Below are 21,251 nucleotides of genomic sequence, written 5' to 3'. Positions count from 1 at the left end.
CCCATTAGCACATTGTGAAATCCATTTAACAGGTCTTGAACAGCAGTTTTAAAAATATGAAATAGGATAGAATAAAAAGGAAATATAAAATACAAAACTATAATAAGGCAAAAATGTTCATGTGTGTTTGTTTTGTTCAAGATCTCCTCGGTGTCTTTTACTGGATTACATATCAAATGCATTTCTTAGAGAATCCTGAGGTCACACATTTTAAAAACCACTTCACTAAGATACTTAAGGCAAATCATGACTGCTTGGACAAATAACTTGCTTCTTTTCTAGAGAAAGTCCTCTTAGCTTAGTTATGGGACTTGGAAGACAGAGACTGGCTTCCTGGTGGTAGTACCATGGGACCATATTGCTCTTCATGAATGGAGTGCCATCTGATCCATTAATTGATAAAATAGGACCTGCCCAGCACCATTGCACCTTCAAGTGGTGGTAGAATATGTGGGATCATGCACTAACCAACACAGAGCACACAAATAAATACTGGGAAAAAGATTGTTCTCACTCCCAGTATCCATCCCGCTGCGTAACCTGCCACATGCTTGCCACCTTCAGCTACAGTTATATGGAGAGTTCTGTTTGATGCACTATCCGAGGAGAAATAAGTGCCTGAACCCCACTACTCCTGTGGAACTGGGATCTTTCCACTTTTTCCTTGTTGAATATTATGAGTAGTGATAAATTAAGCCTGTGATTATGGAGTAGATTAAAATCATGTCTTTGCAAAAATTAATGAGAAGAAAAGGGAGAGAACTGGTGGGTGTAGGAGGGAAATGTAGATAGATGGGAATATTATGGTTATCTTCTTAGAACAGTACCAATGAAGCACATGAAATCTATTATCTTTATATTAATAAAAGTAAAAAAATAAATCTTAAAAGTAGTTCTCAAAAAAAAAAGAGATAAAATTTCCTCTTGCACTTCTAAAATCAACTGTAATAGGAAGTGCGGCATCTCAACCTGAGCAGGTATGAATCTGAAGCACAGTGAGCAGAGTTTGCCATGGGGTTGTCCATTTTGTCTAGAGGAAGAGATGATACGAGTCAGGTTGAATACTATTCCCTTAGTTTGGATGATTGATATGGTGCCTGAGGATAGGGATGGAAACGTTTGGGGAAGAGATATGTGGGTGAGCTTGGCATATGTGGTTAATTGTATTTCAGATGTGTACTGACTTCTGATGAGATAGGTCTTAATAATCAGGTGAACAGAATGCCCTACTTTATGGATATCAGCCTGATTTCCAACAAACCAACACTTGTTCAATGGTGAATTGCCAAGTCAGTGCAAATGCATGGGTTTAACACATACTTCCCTTTACCATGGCTTGTCTGACCAGTGAAAGCTCAATTTGTCATCAGCAGAAATCAAACCTGAGTCTCTTCAGGAGAAAGTACTTCTCACTACAGATATACCAGGAGAGAGAAGAGATAAAAATAAGCAATAAAGATAAGCCTTCCCGTAGCTCCGGCCGTAGAGGCCATTTTGGGGGTGAACCAATGGAAGGAAGACCTTTCTCTCTGTCTCTCTTTCTCACTGTCTAACTTTATCTGTAAAAGAAAAAAAAATAAAAAAGCTTCTATCCTAGAATTCTTTCACCATTGTAAGGGCTGAAGCTCTTGGAACTTGCTGATCTTTTTATGCTTCCTATAAGTTTGAAGCTTCTGGTTTTCCACAATTAGGAAAAGCATTCTTGTGACCTAGTTATAAACAAGCTAGGAGACTATTTTTGCAGGATACAGTACAAATCAGAAGCTTATATGTACTGCTGATTCTCACATTGCCAGAACATTTCAATTCTGAGAATAGGGGCAGGAATCAAGGTGACAAATTACATATTGATGCATGCATCCTAATTTTGCTTCCATATTCCAAATCTGAAATAGTTTGGTATAGAGATTTTAGGGACTAAGGACTAAATGAAACAGGGAGTGAAGAGAGAGAGAGAGACAGGGAGAGAGAAGGAGAGACAGAAAGCAATGAGAGAAATTTCCGATGCATTTTGTTCTATCAAACACAAAGTTGCAATATTCACCTATATATCTTAGTGGGTTAATGTGTATTTGTATATATTTTATATACACCACTTACCTTTGTGGCTAAAATTCAATTTAGGTTACCTGAGGAATGCTAAAGTTGAACAATGACAGAACTAGAGAAAGACTGCAGCCGCCTCATGATCCTACAGATGATTATTTTAGTGAAAAATTATAAATCTGACATATTATATAGAAATTAGAGTTGGTCCTGAGAAGTTCAAACCACAAATCTGCAGCCAAGCATAAGAGCAGATTTTCAGTTACGGGATATTCGATGGTTTGAGTCCCTTGAAACTCCTCACATATTCATTGGAGAAAATCTGCTTACAGTATTTTCTGACCATGGTGAGGTTCTGCCAGGTTGGGAGAAGCCTAGAGTTGGGGCTTACCAAATGTTTCATTTCACCATCAAGTCACATTGAAAAAATTGCTGTATGTGAACACAAACTGGCATCTGGGTTTGAGATACAATTTCTAACTGGTCCTTCACTGCCATCTGTTCTATTGTCCACAGTTGTGTTGTAATGACAGGCATCACACAAATGCATTTTATAACTCTGTAACTATTGAGACCCTCTCCAATGACCAGGCTTACCATACACAATTTGCTGCACACAGATCACTCGTTAGTGTAAGGCATTGTGTTCTCATTGTACCAAATTCAATGGTATTGTCAGAATCACCTAAACACAAGAATAGTTCAGCTAAAATCGATGGAATGGATTGAAAGCGATTTCTAAGCACATGCTACTATCAAAAAATTTCAGGCTAATGCTATTGAATATAAGACAGACTTCTGCATGGCAGGGTCAGTGCGGGGATTCTCAGGTTGTGCTGGACCATGTACTGCTCTGCCTGTCTAGTAAAAGCTGAGTATATTTCTAAATTCACAAATTAAAAATAGGATTATGAAAGAGATAATATTAAAACACACTGATTGCAATGTAAGCTTTTGAAATAGTAATACATGTGCTTAAAATGATAAGTAAATAACATTATAGAAGTAGACACTGCTGTAATTTTAAGTTAGTTTTAAGCATAGATGATATTTTGTAACTAAAGCAACTATAATACGACGAAGATGGTCAACAATTTTTTTAAGTTTGGCCGGCGCCGCGGCTCACTAGGCTAATCCTCCGCCTAGCGGCACCGGCACACCGGGTTCTAGTCCCGGTCGGGGCGCCGGATTCTGTCCCGGTTGCCCCTCTTCCAGGCCAGCTCTCTGCTGTGGCCAGGGAGTGCAGTGGAGGATGGCCCAGGTGCTTGGGCCCTGCACCCCATGGGAGACCAGGAAAAGCACCTGGCTCCTGGCTCCTGCCATCGGATCAGCGCGGTGCACCGGCCGCAGCGCGCCGGCCGCGGCGGCCATTGGAGGGTGAACCAACAGCAAAAAAGGAAGACCTTTCTCTCTGTCTCTCTCTCTCACTGTCCACTCTGCCTGTCAAAAAATTAAAAAAAAAATTTTTAAGTTTGTGTATTTTTATTTCTTTGAAAGGCAGAGTGACAGAAGGAAAGAGTGAGATCAATCTTCTGTCTGCTGGTTCACCCCTCAACTCACAACTCCTCTGTTCACAACAGCCAGGACAAACTGGGAGCCAGGAAGTCCATCCAAGTGTCACAAATGGGTGGCAGGGACTCCAAAACCCAAGAACTTAAGCCATCTTCCAATAACTCCCAGAATATGCAGGAAACTAGATCAAAAGCAAAGGTGGCACTCAGTCCCTGGCACTCCCATATGAGCGGAAGACATCCCAACTGGTGGTTTAACTCTGGCATAATATCCTCCCCATCCACCCAAGTTCAAAAGATTGGATTGGAAGTGGAGCAGCTGGGACTTGAACTGATGCCCATATGGGATGCTGGCACTACAGGCGACAGCTTTACCCACTATGCCACAGTGCTGGCCCCAAGATCCCTGAATTCTGTACACAGTTTTATTGGTTGAAGGATTCTGGCGATTCTTTTTTTAAAAATTTTTATTTAATGAATGCATTTTTTCATAGATACAACTTCAGGAACATAGTGGTTCTTTCCCCCATACCCACCCTCCCACCTTGACTCCCATCCCACCTCCCTCTCCCTCTCCCATCTCCTTATTCACTATGGTTCATTTTTTAGTTTGATTTTATATACAAAGGACTAACTCCATGTTAAGTATATATTTCAACAGTTTGCACCCCACCCACACACAACATATAGAGTACAGTTTGAGAACAAGATTTGCAGTTGATTCTCATAGTATGACTCATTAAGTATGGAGGTCCTACATGGGGAGTAAGTGCATAATGACTTCTGTTGTTCCTTTAACAATTAATACTCTCATTATGATATCAGTGATCATGTTCTTGCCATGGGATGCCAAGTCTATGGAAGCCTTTTGTGACCATAGACTCCCTCAGTATTTGGACACAGCCATAATAAACTGGGTTTTCTCTCCTCCCTTCAGAGAAGAGTACATGCTTCTTTGATGGCTCTTTCTTTCCACTGAGGTCTCACAGAGATCCTCATATAGGATATTTGTTGCCACAGAGTCTTGGCTTTCCATGCCTGAAATGCTCTCACAGGCTTTTCAGTCAGACCAGGAAGGCTTAAGGGCTGATTCTGAGGTCAGTGTGTTATTTACACTGAGTGTCATTATAGGAGTCTGCTGTGTGGACTGCTTATCATATCGAACTTTCCTTCCTTTTTAATTCTATTATTATTACCGGGTACTTTTATGATCAATTTTACACTTAAATCTGTCTATATGTTGACTTTAACATTTAAAATGATCATTTTAACTGCTAAGATGGTGTTTATGCCACCACTTTTTATGGGTTTGGAGTCCCTTGACAAGTTTTTAGGCTGTAACCCTAGAAGTAAGTCTGCGGCCGGCACCGTGGCTCACTTGGCTAATCCTCCTCCTGCGGAGCCGGTACCTGGTTTCTAGTCCCAGTTGGGGCGTTGGATTCTGTCCCGGTTGCTCCTCTTCCAGTCCAGCTTTATGCTGTGGTCTGGAAAAGCAGTGGAACATGGCCCAAGTGCTTGGGCCCTACACCCGCATGGGAGACCAGGAGGAATCACCTGGCTCTTGGCTTCGGATCGGCGCAGCATGCTGGCCGTGGTGGCCATTTGGGGGGTGAACCAATTTAAGGAAGACCTTTCTTTCTGTCTGTCTCTCTCTCTCTCTTTAACTCTGCCTGAAATAAAAGAAGAAATAAGTCTGTAGGACTGTATGCAGAACCATACTGCTTTACAGTTATAGACTACCTCCTCCCCCTCTTATTCCCCCTCTTATTTTTAACTGGTATCTTTTTCCAATTGACTTAACATACATATGATTAACTCTATGTTACATAAAGAGTTTAACATATAGTATGAAGAAGAGAAAAGAAAAAGAAAGAAAGCAAAGGAAAAAAGATAAAGTAAAAAGTAACATTTATAAACTGTCCCTTAACAGTCAGGTCAAGGACTATTAAAGTCATTGATTCTAAAAGTGTCAATTTCTCTTCTATAGCTTTCCTTATAGGACCATTATTAATTATCCTAAATCAGGGAAAATAAGGTATTTGTCTCTTTAGGACTGGGTTATTTCACTAAGTATGAGTTTTCCAGCTTGCTCCATTTTGTTGCAAATGATTGGATATCATCCTTTTTTACCACTCTGTAGTATTTCATAGTGTACATATCTCACAATTTCTTTATCCATTCTTTGGTTGATGGGCATTTAGGTTGCTTCCATGTCTTAGCAATTGTGAATTGAACTGAAATAAATATGGAGGTGCAAATAGCTCTTTTGTTTACTGATTTCATTTCCTTTGCATAAATTCCCAGGAGTGGGATGTCTGGGTCAAATGGTAGGTCTATATTCAAATTTTTGAGGTATCTCTATACTGTTTTCCATAGTGGCTTTACCAGTTTACATTCCCACCAATAATGAGTTAGGGTGCCTTTTCCCCACAATCTCGCCAGCATTTGTTTGTTGATTTCTGTATGAGGACCACTCTAACTGGGGTGAGGTGAAACCTCATTGTGGTTTTGATTTGCATTTCCCTGATGGCTAGAGATCCTGAACATTTTTTCATGTATCTGTTGGCCATTTGGATTTCTTCTTTTGAAAAGTGCCTGTTAAAGTCTTTGGCCCATTTCTTCACTGGGTTGTTCATTTTGTTACTGTGGAGTTTCTTGATCTCTTTGTAGATTCTGCTTATTAATCCTTTATTGGTTGTGTAGTTTGCAAATAATTTCTCTCATTCTGTCAGTTGCCTCTTCACTTTCCTGACTGCTTCTTTTGCTGTACAAAACCTTATCAATTTCAGGTAATCCCGTTTGTTCATTTTGGCTTTGACTACCTGTGTCTCTAGGGTCTTTTCCAGAAATTCTTTCCCTGTGCCAATGTCCTACAGAGTTTCCCCAATGTTCTCAATTAATTTGATGGTGTCGTGGCACAGATTTAGATCTTTAATCCATGATAAGTGGATTTTTGAGTAAGGTGTAAGGTAGGGATCTTGCTTCATACCTCTGCATGGGACATCCAATTTTCCCAGCACCATTTGTTAAAGAGACTGTCCCTGCTCCAAGGATTGTTTTAGCGCCTTTGTCAAATATAAGTTGGTAGTAGATGTTTGGACTGGTTTCCAGGGTTTCTATTCTGTTCCATTGGTCTATACATATATTTTTGTACCAGTACCAGGCTGTTTTGATTATAACTGCCCTGTAGTATGTCTTGAAGTCTGGTGTTGTAATGCCCCCAGGTTTGTTTTTGTTGTATATAATTGCTTTATCTATTCGAGGTCTCCTGTTCCTCCATATGAATTTCAGCATCATTTTTTCCAGATCTGAGAAGAATGTCTTTGGCATTTTGATTGGTATAGCATGGAATCTGTAAATTGTTTTCAGAAGAATGGATATTTTAATAATACTGTTTTTTCCAATCCATGAACATGGCAGATTTTTCCATTTTTTTATATCTTCTTCTATTTCTTTCTTTAATGTTTTATAATTCTCATCATAGAGATCTTTGACATCTTTGGTCAAATTTATTCCAAGGTACTTGATTGTTTTTGTGGCTATTGTGAATGGGATTGATCTTAGAATTTCTTCCTCAGCCATGGCATTGCCTGTGTATACAAAGTCTGTTGATTTCTGTGTATTGATTTTGTATCCTGCTACTTTACCAAACTCTTCTATGAGTTCCAATAGTTTCTTAGTGGAGTATTTGGATCCCCTATATATGGAATCATGTCATCTGCAAATAGGGATAGTTTGACTTCTTCCTTCCCAATTTGTATCTCTTTGATTTCTTTTTCTTGCCTAATGGCTCTAGCTAAAACTTCCAGGACTATACTGAATAGCAACGGTGAGAGTGGGCATCCCTGTCTGGTACTGGATTTCAGTGGAAATGCTTCCAACTTTTCCCTATTCAATAGGTTGCTGGCAATGGGTTTGTTATAAATTGCCTTGATTGTGTTGAGGAATGTTCCTTCTAAACCCAATTTGCTTAGAGTTTTCATCATGAAAGGGTGTTGATTTTAAATGCTTTCTCTGTATCTATTGAGATAATCATATGGTTTGTGTTCCTCGGTTTGTTAATGTGATGTATCACAATGATTTTTGAACATTGAATCATCCCTGCATACCAGGGATTAATCCCAATTGGTCTGGGTGAATGATCTTTCTGATGTCTAGTTGCATTTGATTGGCTAAGATTTTTGAGTAATTTTGATATATGTTCATCAGATACTGTTCTATAGTTTTCATTCTCCCTTGTATCTTTTCTGGGTTTAGGAATTAAAGTGATATTGGCTTCATAGAAAGAATCTGTGAGGATTCCCTCTTTTTTGATTGTTCTGAATAGTTTGAGAAGAACTGGGGTTAATTCTCCTATAAATGTCTGGTAGAATTCAGCAGTAAAGCCATCTGGTCCTGACTCTTCTTTGTTGGGAGGGCGTTTATTACTGATTCAATTTCTGTCTTGGTTATGGGTCTGTTTAGGTTTTCTTTGTCTTCATGGCTCAATTTAAATAGGTTGTATGTGTTCAGCAATCTATCCATTTACTCTAGGTTTCCCAGTTTATTGGCATACAGCTCTTTGTAGTGGTTTTGGATTATTCTTTTTATTTCTGTTATGTCTGATGTTAAATTTCTATTACCATCTCTAATATTATTGATTTGAGTCTTTTCTCTCCTTTTTTTTTTGGTTAGCTGGGTCAATGGTGTGTCCATTTTGTTAATTTTTTCAAAAAATCAGCTATTGATTTTGCTATTTTGCTGATCTTTTGTACTTTTTGTTCCATTTCAATTTTGTTGATATCTTCTCTAATTTTAATGATTTCTTTTCTTCTACTGGATTTGGGTTTGGTTTGCTGCTGTTTTTCTAGATCCTTGAAGTGTATAGAGAGTTCATTTATTTGGTGCCTTTCAGGTTTCTTGATGTAGGTACCAATTGCTATAAACTTTCCTCTTAGCACTGCTTTTGCTGTATCCCACAAATTTTGATAAGTTGTATTGTCATTTTCATTTATTTCCAGAAATTTTTTGATTTCTCTTTTACTTTCTTCTATGACCCACTGCTCATTTAGAAATACGTTGTTCATTCTCCATGTGTTTGCATATGATGCAGATTCTTGAGTTGTTGATTTCAAACTTCATTGCATTGTGGTTTGGGAAGATGCATGGTATGGTTTCAATTTTTTTGAATTTGCTGAGACTCCCTTTATGGACTAGCATATCACCAATGCTAGAGAAAGTTCCATGCTCTGGGGAGAAATATGCATATTTTGTGGCTTTTGGGTGGAAGGTTCTGAAGATATCTACTAGGTCTCCTAGGTCTATTTGGTCTATACTGTCAATTAGCACTGTTGTTTCCTTGCTGATTTTCTATCTGGTTAATCTATCCTTTGTTAAAAGTGGGGTATTGAATTCCCCTGTTACTATTGTATTTGAGTCTATATCTCCCTTTAAATCCATTAATAATTCTTTCAAATATCCAGGTGCCTTGTTATTATGTGCATATACATTTATAATAGTCACATCTTTGTATTGAATTGATCCTTTAATCATTATATAGTGTCCTTCTTTATCTCTTCTAATGGTTTTTGTTTTGAAGTCTATTTTCTCTGATATTAGAATGGCCACACCAGCTCTATTTTGGTTCTGTTAGCATGGAATATCATTTTCCATCCTTTCACTTTCAGTCTGCATGCTTTGTTGGTAAGGTGTGTTTTTTACAGGCAGCAGATAGATGGGTTTTCTTTTTTAATCCATTCATGTAGTCTGTGTCTTTTAACTGGGCAGTTGAGACCATTTACATTCAGTGTGACTATTGTTAAATCCTGTCTTTTCCCTGCCATGTTTTCTTAAGTAGAGCTATTTATGTATTTGGATTCCATTTGTACTTTTGCTGGGTCATTTTCTACATTCATCTTGTTTTGTATCTTCTTTTGGCCACAAAGATACAAATTCTTTCAATTTCTGTTTGTAGTGGAAAATCCTTATTTATCCTTAATTCATAAATGATAGTTTTGCAGGACACAGTATTCTGGGTTGACAGTTTTTTTCTCTTAGGACTTGGAATATATCTTGCCATTGTCTCCTTGCCCGTAGGAGTCGCACTGGGGTGAGTCTAATTAGATTACCTCTGAATGTGATTTGTCATTTCTCTCAGGCACATTTTAAGATTTGTTGTTTGTGTTTCACTTAGCTGAGTGTTCCCATAATGTGTCATGATGAATTCCTTTTCTGGTTGTGTCTGTTGGGAGTTCTGTGTATTTCTTGTACTTGGATGTCTCCCTCATCTGCCTATTGTGGAAGTTTTCTGATATTATTTCATTAAGAAGGCCTTCTAATTTGTTCTCTCTTTCCACACCTTCCAGAACTCCTATGATCCGTACATTGCATCACTTAATAGAATCTTGTAAATCTCCAACTGTGATTTTTAATTTTCTAATTTCTTCTTCTTGTGTTTGGTCTGACTATATTATTTCCAGAAATTTGTCTTCTAGTTCTGATATTCGCTCTTTTATTTCATCTGTTCAATTTCTGAGAGATTCCATGGCATTTTTCATTTGGCCAATCGAATTTTTCATTTCTAATATTTCATTTTGGCTTCTCTTTAGAATCTCAGTTTCTTGGGAGTGCTTTTCATTCAGATCTTGAATCTCTTTCTGATTGCTTTGAAGTAATCTGATTATTAATTTTCTGAATTCTTTTTCTGACATGACTTCAATTTCTTCTTCATCCTCCATTATTGAAGATTTAGATTGCTCCATTTATGAGTTCATAGATTCTTCCTTATTCTTATTCAGAATTTTTCCTTTGTTCTTTGGTGTTTCTGTTTAGTTTCTCATTGATTTTATTTTTAACTTGATTTCCTTCTGCTATGAGCTGCTATGTGTCTGTGCTGGTTGCCAGTGGAAGCAAGCAGCTCCACCTTCTGGAGCTTTGCTTATTTCTGGGTTTTGATGTTCTAAGCCCCACCTACTGGGGGGGCTGGTCTCCCTGCTCCTTTGTTCGCCACAAAGAGCTTGGGCCTTTGTTCAGTTTTATTTGTTGTTGTGCGACTTACATGATGGGGAGGAGTCACTGAATTGTTGTGATCCTTGTTCCCAGGTGGGGTGCATGGTGAGGTGACCCCCACAGTTGATGGGTTCATGCAAGCAGCAGCCTGCTGCCTACACTTGAAAATGTAAACAATCAATATGGCCTTTCCCCCTCTGACTTGTATCTGGAGACAGTTCTTCATAATAAGGAACTATCATAAATTAATTAAAGGTTTAATATCCATCATCACTAATTTGAGAAATACATTATTGTGTTTCTTTTTCAGGTACATATCTTATCAACATTTCTACTCTTGCTCATCACAAAATGAGAAGTCTTAAAAAAGTTTTTTGAAAATGCATATCATGAAAAATCCATGCATAGATTTCAAAATGTTTTTGCACCAAAATAAACTTATCTTTAATTCAATTTTTCTACAAACTTTTTGAAGTATCATAGTACTTACATTTTGTGTTCTTTTAATGATTTCCTGTTTCTTAAATTCATTTTCCAGTTACAAACAACATCAACAGAATTCTTCCTTCCTTCCTTTCCACCCATTTCATTATCTTCAGTCAAAGAAAAAAGTATTTTTTTCTTGTTAGTGAAAAATGGGTGAGATAGTTGATCTATAGGTTTTAACATGCAGCTAAAGATTTTGGTCCATAATTCATGTTCCTGTTCATGTTCAAACATACAAATGAGATTTTTACCAATGATCACCTTGCATGATCATGTTGTTCATTGGCTATAATTTAAGATAAAATTCATTTATAAGTTACATAGCTAGTCTGACCTTCAGGATAGATGGTATAAAATAAGGCAAAGCAGAAGACATTAAGAGGATTTTAAAACAAATAAATAAATAAATAAGTTACATAGTATATAAATTTTAATCTTTAACCACTTCTGAAAATTTTGAGAATCTTTTAGAAATATTGGGTTTCACAGTAACATACATTAAAATTGTCAGAAAGTATATCCTATGTGAGATATATTTACTCTCTTAGTTCTTTAGACTTGAAAATCTGATGGGAAAAAGAAGACATACATGAAACTTGAAGAAGTATAGAAACAAAATAATTACAGACATTTCATCCAGGGATATTCTGCTGATGGGCTGAAGAAACAGTGGGTTGTATACGAAAAGCTATTGGAAAACACAAGGTTTATCGTGTTGCTTAAAAGAAGACAGGGATGCAAACAGCAATAGAAACACAAAGTTGTTTCAGATAAATGGGCTTGTCACGGGCTAAGATGGGTAGGTGGAATAGTGACAAATGTCTGCAGAGGAGTCAGAAGACCTTGGGATTTGTGGATTGGAAAAATTATGAATATTAGAAAAGATGAGCAAGATGAGAAGTGTTAGTTGAGATAAATACAGTTAATTCCTGTGTGACATGACACAAGTTTCTTTTGGATTCAGTGATATAAAAGATAAACAATACTTACAGGATTTCAAGTGATGAAATTACTGAAGTGAAAGAAAAATTAAAATTGTTAAGAGAATACTCTGGAACCACATGTTGGTAAAATAATACAATGATATAAACAATAAGCCAGCTATTCATTCAATGTATATCTTAAGATAAAAATTTGATTACATTTGATCATTTAATATAATAGGAAATGTAATCATATGAAAATAGACATATTCAAATGAAAATAACATCAAAATTAGACATTGATATGTTTATTTAACATATATTTATTGAAACTAGTTTGTCTATAGGAATACAACTACTTTATGTGATGTTGATATATTCAATCCTACTTTCTTTGTGCTTGTATTTTCTTGGTGAATATTTAATTCTCAAACTTCCAAGATATTTTTGTTTGAGTGTATCTCTTAAATGAAACATATAGTTGAGGTTGACCTATTCTGCAAATCATTTACTTTTACTAAAAATGTTACTGTCAATCATCCTCTCCATTTCTTCTGGTACCATTCACTTTCATCAAGAAGAAAAATGTGTTTTCCAACTAATGCTCTCTGTAGGTATGACAGAATTATACTTATTTTAAGAAAAATTATATGCAAACCATAAACATTCTTCTTCTAAATTTAATCTGAAAACAAGTTGGAAAACAGAGAAGCCAAATGTTCCCACGAGCTGTTAGATCACACAAACTGGGTTTTATTCACCTCTTAGTGGAATTTCTTTTATGATTGATACAGTTATGCTTTTATAACTAGCTCTCAAGTTCTCTGAATGAGTGTCAAGTCACATGGTTCTAATTCAAGAGTGATTTCTCTCAAATTTAGTACCAATATGCTAATGTGATGTGTTTCTAACAGAAAGAGAGCCAGCTTTCACATCCACAAGGCTCCTTGGAATGTCATCGGACCTGTGTGAGGGCAGAGGATAAATGGGAGAAAGTGATGATCTGGTCCTTGGCTCTTCCATTAAAATATAAAATAAAATGCATTATTTCTCTGCCTTGTGAAAATGATGTTGCTATGGAGACTGCCTTTATGAATCCCAAATAAAGTGATGTTAGCAACATTCTTCTGATTCTGAATGCCCATGAGTTCAGACTGTTTCTCACCATCCAAGCCTTCGCATCCTTTGTGGAATGTGCATCTCCAGGGCAGCAGAGCAAGCCCTGTAAGGCTATAGGACATCTTTCTCCAAACTAAATACAAAGTAGGGAGATACATTAGTGGCATTTTAAAGAGAAACATGTATTTATGCATTTTACAGAGAATATTCATAAAAATCGCTTTCTCTATATTTCTCTGCACATGGGGGAAAAGGAGAAAAGGCATAAAATTTGAAAATTATTTTCTTGTGTTTTTTACAGCTTTCTGTGGAAATACTGCATGAATAATACTTAAACATGTTAACTTGATCTGTGTTGACTTACAAGAAATATGGCATACATTGAATCACATTTTCTTAGTGACATTTTTTTCTTAAATTTTTAAAACAATAACAGATGTCTTGTTCATTATTTCCATAAACAAAAATTTCTGCTTCTAAATGCCGTGCTACTTTTATTTAGAAAGATAATACCAAAAAAGATTTATTTATTTATTTATCTGAGAAGCAGAGTTACAGACAGAGTGGGAGAGACAGAGAGAAAGAGAGGTCTTCTGTCCACTGGTTTACTCCCCAAATGGCCACAATGGCCGGAGCTGAGCCAATCTGAAGCCAAGAGCCAGGGAATTCCTTCAGGGTCCCAGCATCTTCTACTGCTTTCCCAGGCCATCAGTAGGGAGCTGGATCGAAGCAGAGAAGCTGGGACTTGAACTGGCGCCTATAGAGGTTGCTAGCACTGCAGGCAGATACTTAACCTGCTAATCCACAGCACTGGCTCTGAAAACCTATTTCATTCCTCTTCTTTTTTTTTTAAGAGTCACTTATTTATTTGAAAGACAGAGTTACAGAGAGGCAGAGGCAGAGAGGGAGAGAGAGAGAGAGAGAGAGAGAGAGAGAGAGAGATCGTCCATTCGCTGGTTCACTCCCTAAATGGCTGCAATGGCCAGAGCTGTGTCGATCTGAAGCCAGGAGCCAGGAGCTTCCTCCAGGTTTTCCACATGGGTACAGGGGCCCAAGGACTTCAGCCATCTTCCACTGCTTTCCTAGGCAATAGCAGAGAGCTGGATTGGAAGTAGAACAGCCAGGTGTCAAACTGGCACCCATATGGGATGCTGGCACTGCAGGCGGCAGTTTTACCCACTATACCACAACACTGGCCCTGAAAACCTATTTCTTAAATGTGAACACAGTAATGATGAAATTGGGAAATAATGAAATAATTTTCCTGAATTAGGAGTTTTAATAGCATCTGATTTTAGTTTACAAAGTGTTACTATGTAATCTAGTGCAACTTTGAAGTCCATGGTTTTATTAATAACAGGATAACACTTGGAGCATTTCTTCCCCTGAGCTCTCACTGCACCTGTGCATGCTTCTTGGACAGCTGGTCTATTATGGTAAGGACTGACTTTCTTATTAATGTCTGCCCATACCGTGAGACACTGCTGTACTGCCTCTGAGTTTTCCTTCCTTCTGTCCCTAGCCTGACAAATGAGAGACACTCCACCTTTGTTGAACAGGTACAGATTATATCTTGGTAAAGATTTACTGAATTCTTCCTATCTTTTTCATTGAAGGGTATTTTAAAAAATGTTTATTTGTGGTGTTCAATTGAATATGTATCTTAAACTCTAAAGGGTATTTTAATAAATGTTTATTTGTGGTGTTCAATTGAATATGTATCTTAAACTCTCAAGTTCTTCCCCTAGTCTTGGAATGAGTTTGTATAAAGGTAATGAATTTACATATAATGGTATATAAAATTTCAGGGATTGCATAGGTACCAGAAGAACATCTCATTAAGTTTCCCTGTTACAAGAAATTTACTTTAATAAGAAATTTAGTTTAGCAGTTACAATGCTGGTTAATATGCCAATATCCCGATCAGAATCCTTGGGTTCAATTCCTGGCTCTGACTCCTAACTCTAGCTTGCTTGGTCAAGAAATCAGATCCCCACCATGCATGTGGTAGACTTGGCATTTAGGGAGTGAACTAGTGGATGAGAATGCTCTCTTCCTCTCTTTTTCTATCTTGATATCGCAAATAAATTACTAAATTTTAAATAAAAAGAAGTAGTTTAAAAAACTTTGTTGGGGGCAGGCAGCAATTTGGATTAGCTGATAAAATTGTCCCCTGTAACTCCAGCATCCCATATGGGTGCCAGTTGGTGTCCCAGCCACTCCACTTCCAATCTAGCTTCCTGCTAATGGATTGAGAAAAGCAGGAGTAGTAGTCCAAGTGTTCCCACCCATGTGGGAGACCTGGATGAAGCTTTTGGCTCCTGGCATCTGCCTAGTCCAACATTGGCCATTGTGACAATCTAGGGAGTAAAATAGCAGATGGCAGATCGATCGATTTCTTTCTTTCTTTCTTTCTTTCTTTCTTTCTTTCTTTCTTTCTTTCTTTCTTTCTCTCTCTCTGTTACTCTGACATACAAAATAAATAAATAAGTCTTAAAAAAGAAGAGAAGAAATCACAGTGTTGGGAGTACAGAAGATGCCTTTTGCCTTTTAAGATAGCATTATGCACGTTTTCAGATACAGGCATTGAGGTGCAGATGAGCATTGTCTATGTAGATAAATTAAAATGACTTTAGAAAATCCTTTATGAAAACAAAGAGGAGACTATGAATTGCTTCAGAGTGAAACCTCATTAAATATATGGCTGCTGACCATTCCTCTCCAGTAGGATTTACATGAGGACTCTTCCTTTCAGCTCTTAGTTTTTAACGCATTTTTTCTGTGTGTGTATGCGTGTGTGTATGTGTGTGTGTGTGTGTGTGTGTGTTTAAGATTTATTTTCTTGGGGCTGGCATTGTGGTATAGCAGTGTAAAGCTGCCTCATGCAATGCCAGCATCCTCATGGGCACCAGTTCAAAACCCAGCTGCTCCACTTCTGATCCAACTCCTTGCTAATGTGCCTGGGAAGGCAGCTGAGGATGGCCCAAGTGCTTGAGCCCCTGCCAGTCATGTAGGAGATCTGGAAGAAGCTTCTAGTGCCTGGCTTTGGCCTAATCCAGTCTTGGTTGTTATGGCCATTTGGGGAGTGAACCAACAGATGGAAGATATGTCTCTCTCTCTGTCCCTCCCTCTGTAACTCTGTCAAATAAACAAATCTTTTTTAAAAAAGTATTTCCTTTATTTGAAAGGCAGTATGAGAGAGAGAGAGAGAGAGAGAGAGAGAGAGAGAATTTTCCAGCCTCTGGTTCATTCCCCGGATGCTTGCAACGGGCACCTGGATCAGTTCAAAATCAGGAGCCTGGAACACCATCTGAGTCTCCCACATGAGTGACAGGGGCTCACACACTTGACTTCCCAGGTGCATTAGCTAGGGCTGAATTAGAAGTGGAGCAGCCAGGACTTCAACTGTGCTGCAGGTGGTGACTTAACTCACTTTGCCATACACAGGTCCTCTTTTCCCTGGTATTTCTTCTCAGCACAGCTTTCTTCCAGAGTTTGGCTCAAGTCCTCTTCTATTATAACTCAATTCTCTTTGTAAACACTGCATCCATTTTTGTCTTTTTTTGGCTGAACATATGTTGATGACCTCAAAATATGTCATCCTTATTTTCCTATGGCTCCTGAAACTTAACTCATGATATCTGCCCGAATCTTTCTTTGTCTCTACCTCTCTGTCTTCCACACTCCAGATTGCTGGTTAGGAAATCTCTACCTACGCAGCCACCCAAGCAAGAAGCCTGTGGTTTGGCCTTAGCCTTCTCTTGTAACCTCATTTGAGTTGTCTTGCACTAAGTTTGTAAGTATTTCTGGAAACCTTTCCTTACCATTCTTCCTCTTGGGCTTCTTAATGTCTCGCACCTGAAATTTTATAATAGCTCTCTAATTGGCCTTCCATTTTCCAGGCTTAACCTTTCTGAAATCTATCCTCCAACCAGAAACAAGTACCCAAAATAAATCTGACCTTTTAAATGATCCATTTAAGGTTGCTTGTTTCTGCCCATACCTATGACCCAGACCTTGCCTATCTCAAAAGCTTCATTTTTTTTTTTTTATCTGTGCCTGACATTTCACTCCTTGAACTTGTTTAGTTGGTAAAGATTTTATGTTCCTCAAATATATATGTTTGGTCTGTTCTCTCTGTCCAGAAATTCTTTCCCAGCAAAAAGAAAAAAAATGTGACATGCTGTTATTATTTATCCTTCAATACTCAACTAAAGGATTTCTTTCTGGAATGTGCTATCATTTTGTTAGATTCAGTTTTCCTGCTCTTGGGAATTCTTGTACTTACTACTAATTGCATTTTATTATAAGGATGTCAATTTGTTTCTTCCCCACTAGACCTTGAGTTTCTTGAGGCCCAAACTATTTCATATTCACCTATCATAGTTCCTAATACATAGTTGGTATTACTTCATTCAGCCGAAAAGAGTTTAAAAGAAGGAAGAAATGTTTGGTTCATATTTTTCATAAGATAGAATTTTGTGAAAGCCTAAACAAGAAAGACTTCCTATTTTTTTTTGCATCTGTGCTATATTTACCACTCTGCTAGATGCTACACTTAAAATATCAGTTAAACTTTTATCCTCACCACAAATCTGTCAGAGGAAGTCATCTTTACTACCAATTTAGAATTGAGGGGAAAATTGCAGAATATCACATGCCAAGCAACAGATCTGGACTACATAAAGAGACAAATTTTCACCAGTATTATCTCAAGTAGGTAGGAAAATCTCATGTTTAGGCTTTATTTTCTTTAAACTTTTGTGTATTTAATACATTGTTTCAAAGGCAGGGAGATGGATACTGAAGAATCTCCCATTGGCTATTTAACTCCCCAAATGCCCACAGCAGGCAGAGGTCGGTCAGGCCAAGCCAGTACCGGGGAATTTAATCTGGATCACCCATGTGAGCAGCAGGAACTCAAGTATTTGTGCCATCACCACTGCCTCCCATGGAGCACATTGGCAAGAAGCAAGAATCAGGAGCAGAGCTGGGACTACCCCCGGAATCAAGCTTTAAATTAAGGTAGGCATCTTCCAAGAGACAGGCGTATGTCTGTGCATTTCTGTACTTGTGATTGTGGTGTGACAGTGATGCTTCTTTCTTTGTTTGCCTGACTGATTTTGAAAATGGAAGTACACTGCCCCTTCTCTCAAGGGAAACTTTAGGAAGTATTGCTGCAATATGTAGAAAGGGGTCATCAGGGATCATGCACAACATGAAATTAAATTGCTATGTGCTTTTGTGGTCATTTCAATAATTTCTACATGACTGCTTACCCTCCCTTGGAACTTTGCTGTAATGACCTTGTATTAATGACCTTTTATACTTATTAGAGTCCCAGGTAAAAATGTCTCTGGTAGGTTTTTTTTTTCTGGTAGTTTTGGAACTGGAAACCTTGTGAAAGAAACAGACACAGTGCCAGTTTTCTTATTCTTTCCTTCTTAAATATTTGAAGTTTTTGTCTGTAGTATACTGCATTATAAAAAAGAACAATCATTATTTTATATGCTACACCTTTAAAGTGGAGTTTGGAAAGTTTTCATGGTCTTATCTGTTGAAAATAACAGGCTTTTTCTGTAGTGCACTTTTCTTATCTATTTTGTATTTATATTCTACACTATTGTTCTACTGCATCTGAAATCATGCAGAAATCATTATAGAAGCAAACAGAATGCTAATGATATGGAAGTAATTCAGGTCATCTCCTGTTAGAATATTAGCAGTAAGCATTGAACAGAATGCCAAATTTTAGTAATGTTCTAGTTGGAGGACTTTGATTTCTAAAGTTCAAAATAAAATGGAGAAGTAGAATGTATACACATGAAAATGTTCACTCTGCATTACTAGTAGAGGTTGTTTCCAGTCCAATAACTTTAGTTAGTGGCTGCCAATTTTTCAAAATATTTGTTTATTTAGTATTGGAAAGGTAGAATGACATAGAGAGATCTTCCATCCACTGACTTACTACTCCAGTGGGTACATCAGCTGCAGATGGGCCAGGCTGAAGCCTGGAGCCAGAAACTCCATCTAGGTCTCCCCCATGGGTGATGCAAGCAAAAGTACTTGAGCCATCATATGCTGTTTCTCAGGCACATTAACAGTTCACTGGATTGGAAGCAGAAGAGCTATGACTACAACTGGCACTCTGAAATGGGATGCTGGTCCACCAAGCAGCCAACTCAACGCATTACAATGTGGATCCCAAGTGGCTACCTATTTGATCAGGCTCTTCTTCTGTGATAACATAGAACTGAGGTTATTTTTTTCCTTGAAAAATGGTCTTATTGACCTGGCAATGATTTTTATTTAACATTAGGAGAACTAGATTGCATTTTGCTAATTATCTGTGTTTCTATGTTAACATATATGTATATATGTACATACATATATGCATATATATGCATATATACAATCTGTTGTTACCTTTGTTTATATTATTTTATTGTGGGAGCATACCAAAGTTTCTTTACTCCTTCATTTGTTGTTGAAGTACTTATTGTTTTTTCTGGCTGCAAGAAACAATGATGAAACGAACAATTTCATAATATGGTGTTTTTTGGTTCCTTCTGTGTAAGTTTCCCATTCCTTCCCATTCCTTTAGGTAATATACCTAGAAGTAGAGCTTCTAAATGATAGGATAGGGTATATTTTCAGTCCACATATTTCAAAGAATTGAAAGGTCCCAGAATTTCTTTCTCAGTTGTAATTGTATCAAATTACAATGATGATATGGTTTCTTATTTTTCCTCTTCACTTTCTATCTTGTGTAATTGGTCTGTTGTATATTGCTATGATGATGCTTTTCTGTTTTTACTAGTACATTTCATCAATAGGACTAATATGCAGTAAGACAATAGCATCCTATTCACCAGTCCTTCCAAATAGCCATACATAGATATGTGCTCTTTTATTGTTCTAAAACATTTTTTAAGAATCAGGTTGTTAGCCTCATTTAAAATTTTATGAAAAATTTTTATATAAATACATTCAGTTTATCTATAATTTATTGACTTGATATACTTACGATAGTACAAGTTATTCACAACTGTATGTTCCTTTTTAATTTACAAGGTTTTAAACATGTTGAAAATAAATTTTATTGAATTCTCCATGCACATGTTAGTCTACAGATTTTTGGGGTACCTGGTCCTGAAAAGCATATGTCATTTGTTGCAATTATTTAAAAGTATCTGTTTAAAATTAGGTTTTATGTTGAATATTAATAGTAAATTGAGTAAAATTCTTTTTTCAGCAAACTCACTGATTCTGATTACTTATGATAAATTTTGTTTGTATTAGATTTTCTGTGTACATAAACATATCATTTATTAGGTTGACTTCTTCACATTTAATGACTATTTCTTTGTCTTAATGCTCAAGCCGTTATAATTTACAAACAGTAGAATATTCTGAAATACTCAATCAAAATTGACCTGTATTGTCTTTCTAAGAAATGATTCACAGCTCATTAAGTTTTCAAATCTACATGAGTAGAGCATGCCAGAAGGATGATGGGATAGGAGGATCCCCACATCTCCTAGAGATTCACCAAATAAACATCTTACACAGCCAGTTCCTTCTTGATCAGCTCTTGTCCTGACGGTTGATGTACAATGTAATACTTTATCTATTTTTTTTTGTTCTAGTACCATTGGTTGAACTCTGTAATTAACACACAATTATTCTTAGGTGTTTAAATTTTAACTGAAGAGTGATCCCTGTTAGGAATTTGGAAAACATTATGCTGAGTGAAATAAGCCAATCCCAAAGGGACAAATACCACTTGATCTCCTTGATAGGTGACAACTAACTGAGCACCAAAAAGGAAACCTGTTAAAGTGAAATGAACACTAGGAGAAACAGTGACTTGATCAGCCCTCACCCTGACTGTTGATGAGCAACTTGATATGTTATCACTCTTAGTATTTTTTTTGTTTGTTCTACTTAATATTTTGGTTGAATACTGTAATCAATACACAATTCTTCTTAAGTGCTGAAACTTAACTGAAAAGTGATCACTGTTAAATATAAGAGTGGGAATAAGAGAAGGAAGAGATGTGCAATTCGGGACATGCTCAAGCTGACTTACCTCAAACGGTAGAGTTAGAAACATACCAGGGGATTCCAATTCAATCCCATCAAGGTGGCATGTACCAATGCCATCTAACTAGTCCCA

This window comes from Oryctolagus cuniculus, chromosome 4 (assembly GCF_051225735.1).
Source record: "Oryctolagus cuniculus isolate XC-2025 breed Fujian yellow rabbit chromosome 4, ASM5122573v1, whole genome shotgun sequence".
In the NCBI taxonomy this organism is placed as follows: domain Eukaryota; kingdom Metazoa; phylum Chordata; class Mammalia; order Lagomorpha; family Leporidae; genus Oryctolagus; species Oryctolagus cuniculus.
The sequence above is the reverse complement of the archived record's forward strand: the minus strand, read 5'-3'. Positions refer to the sequence as shown.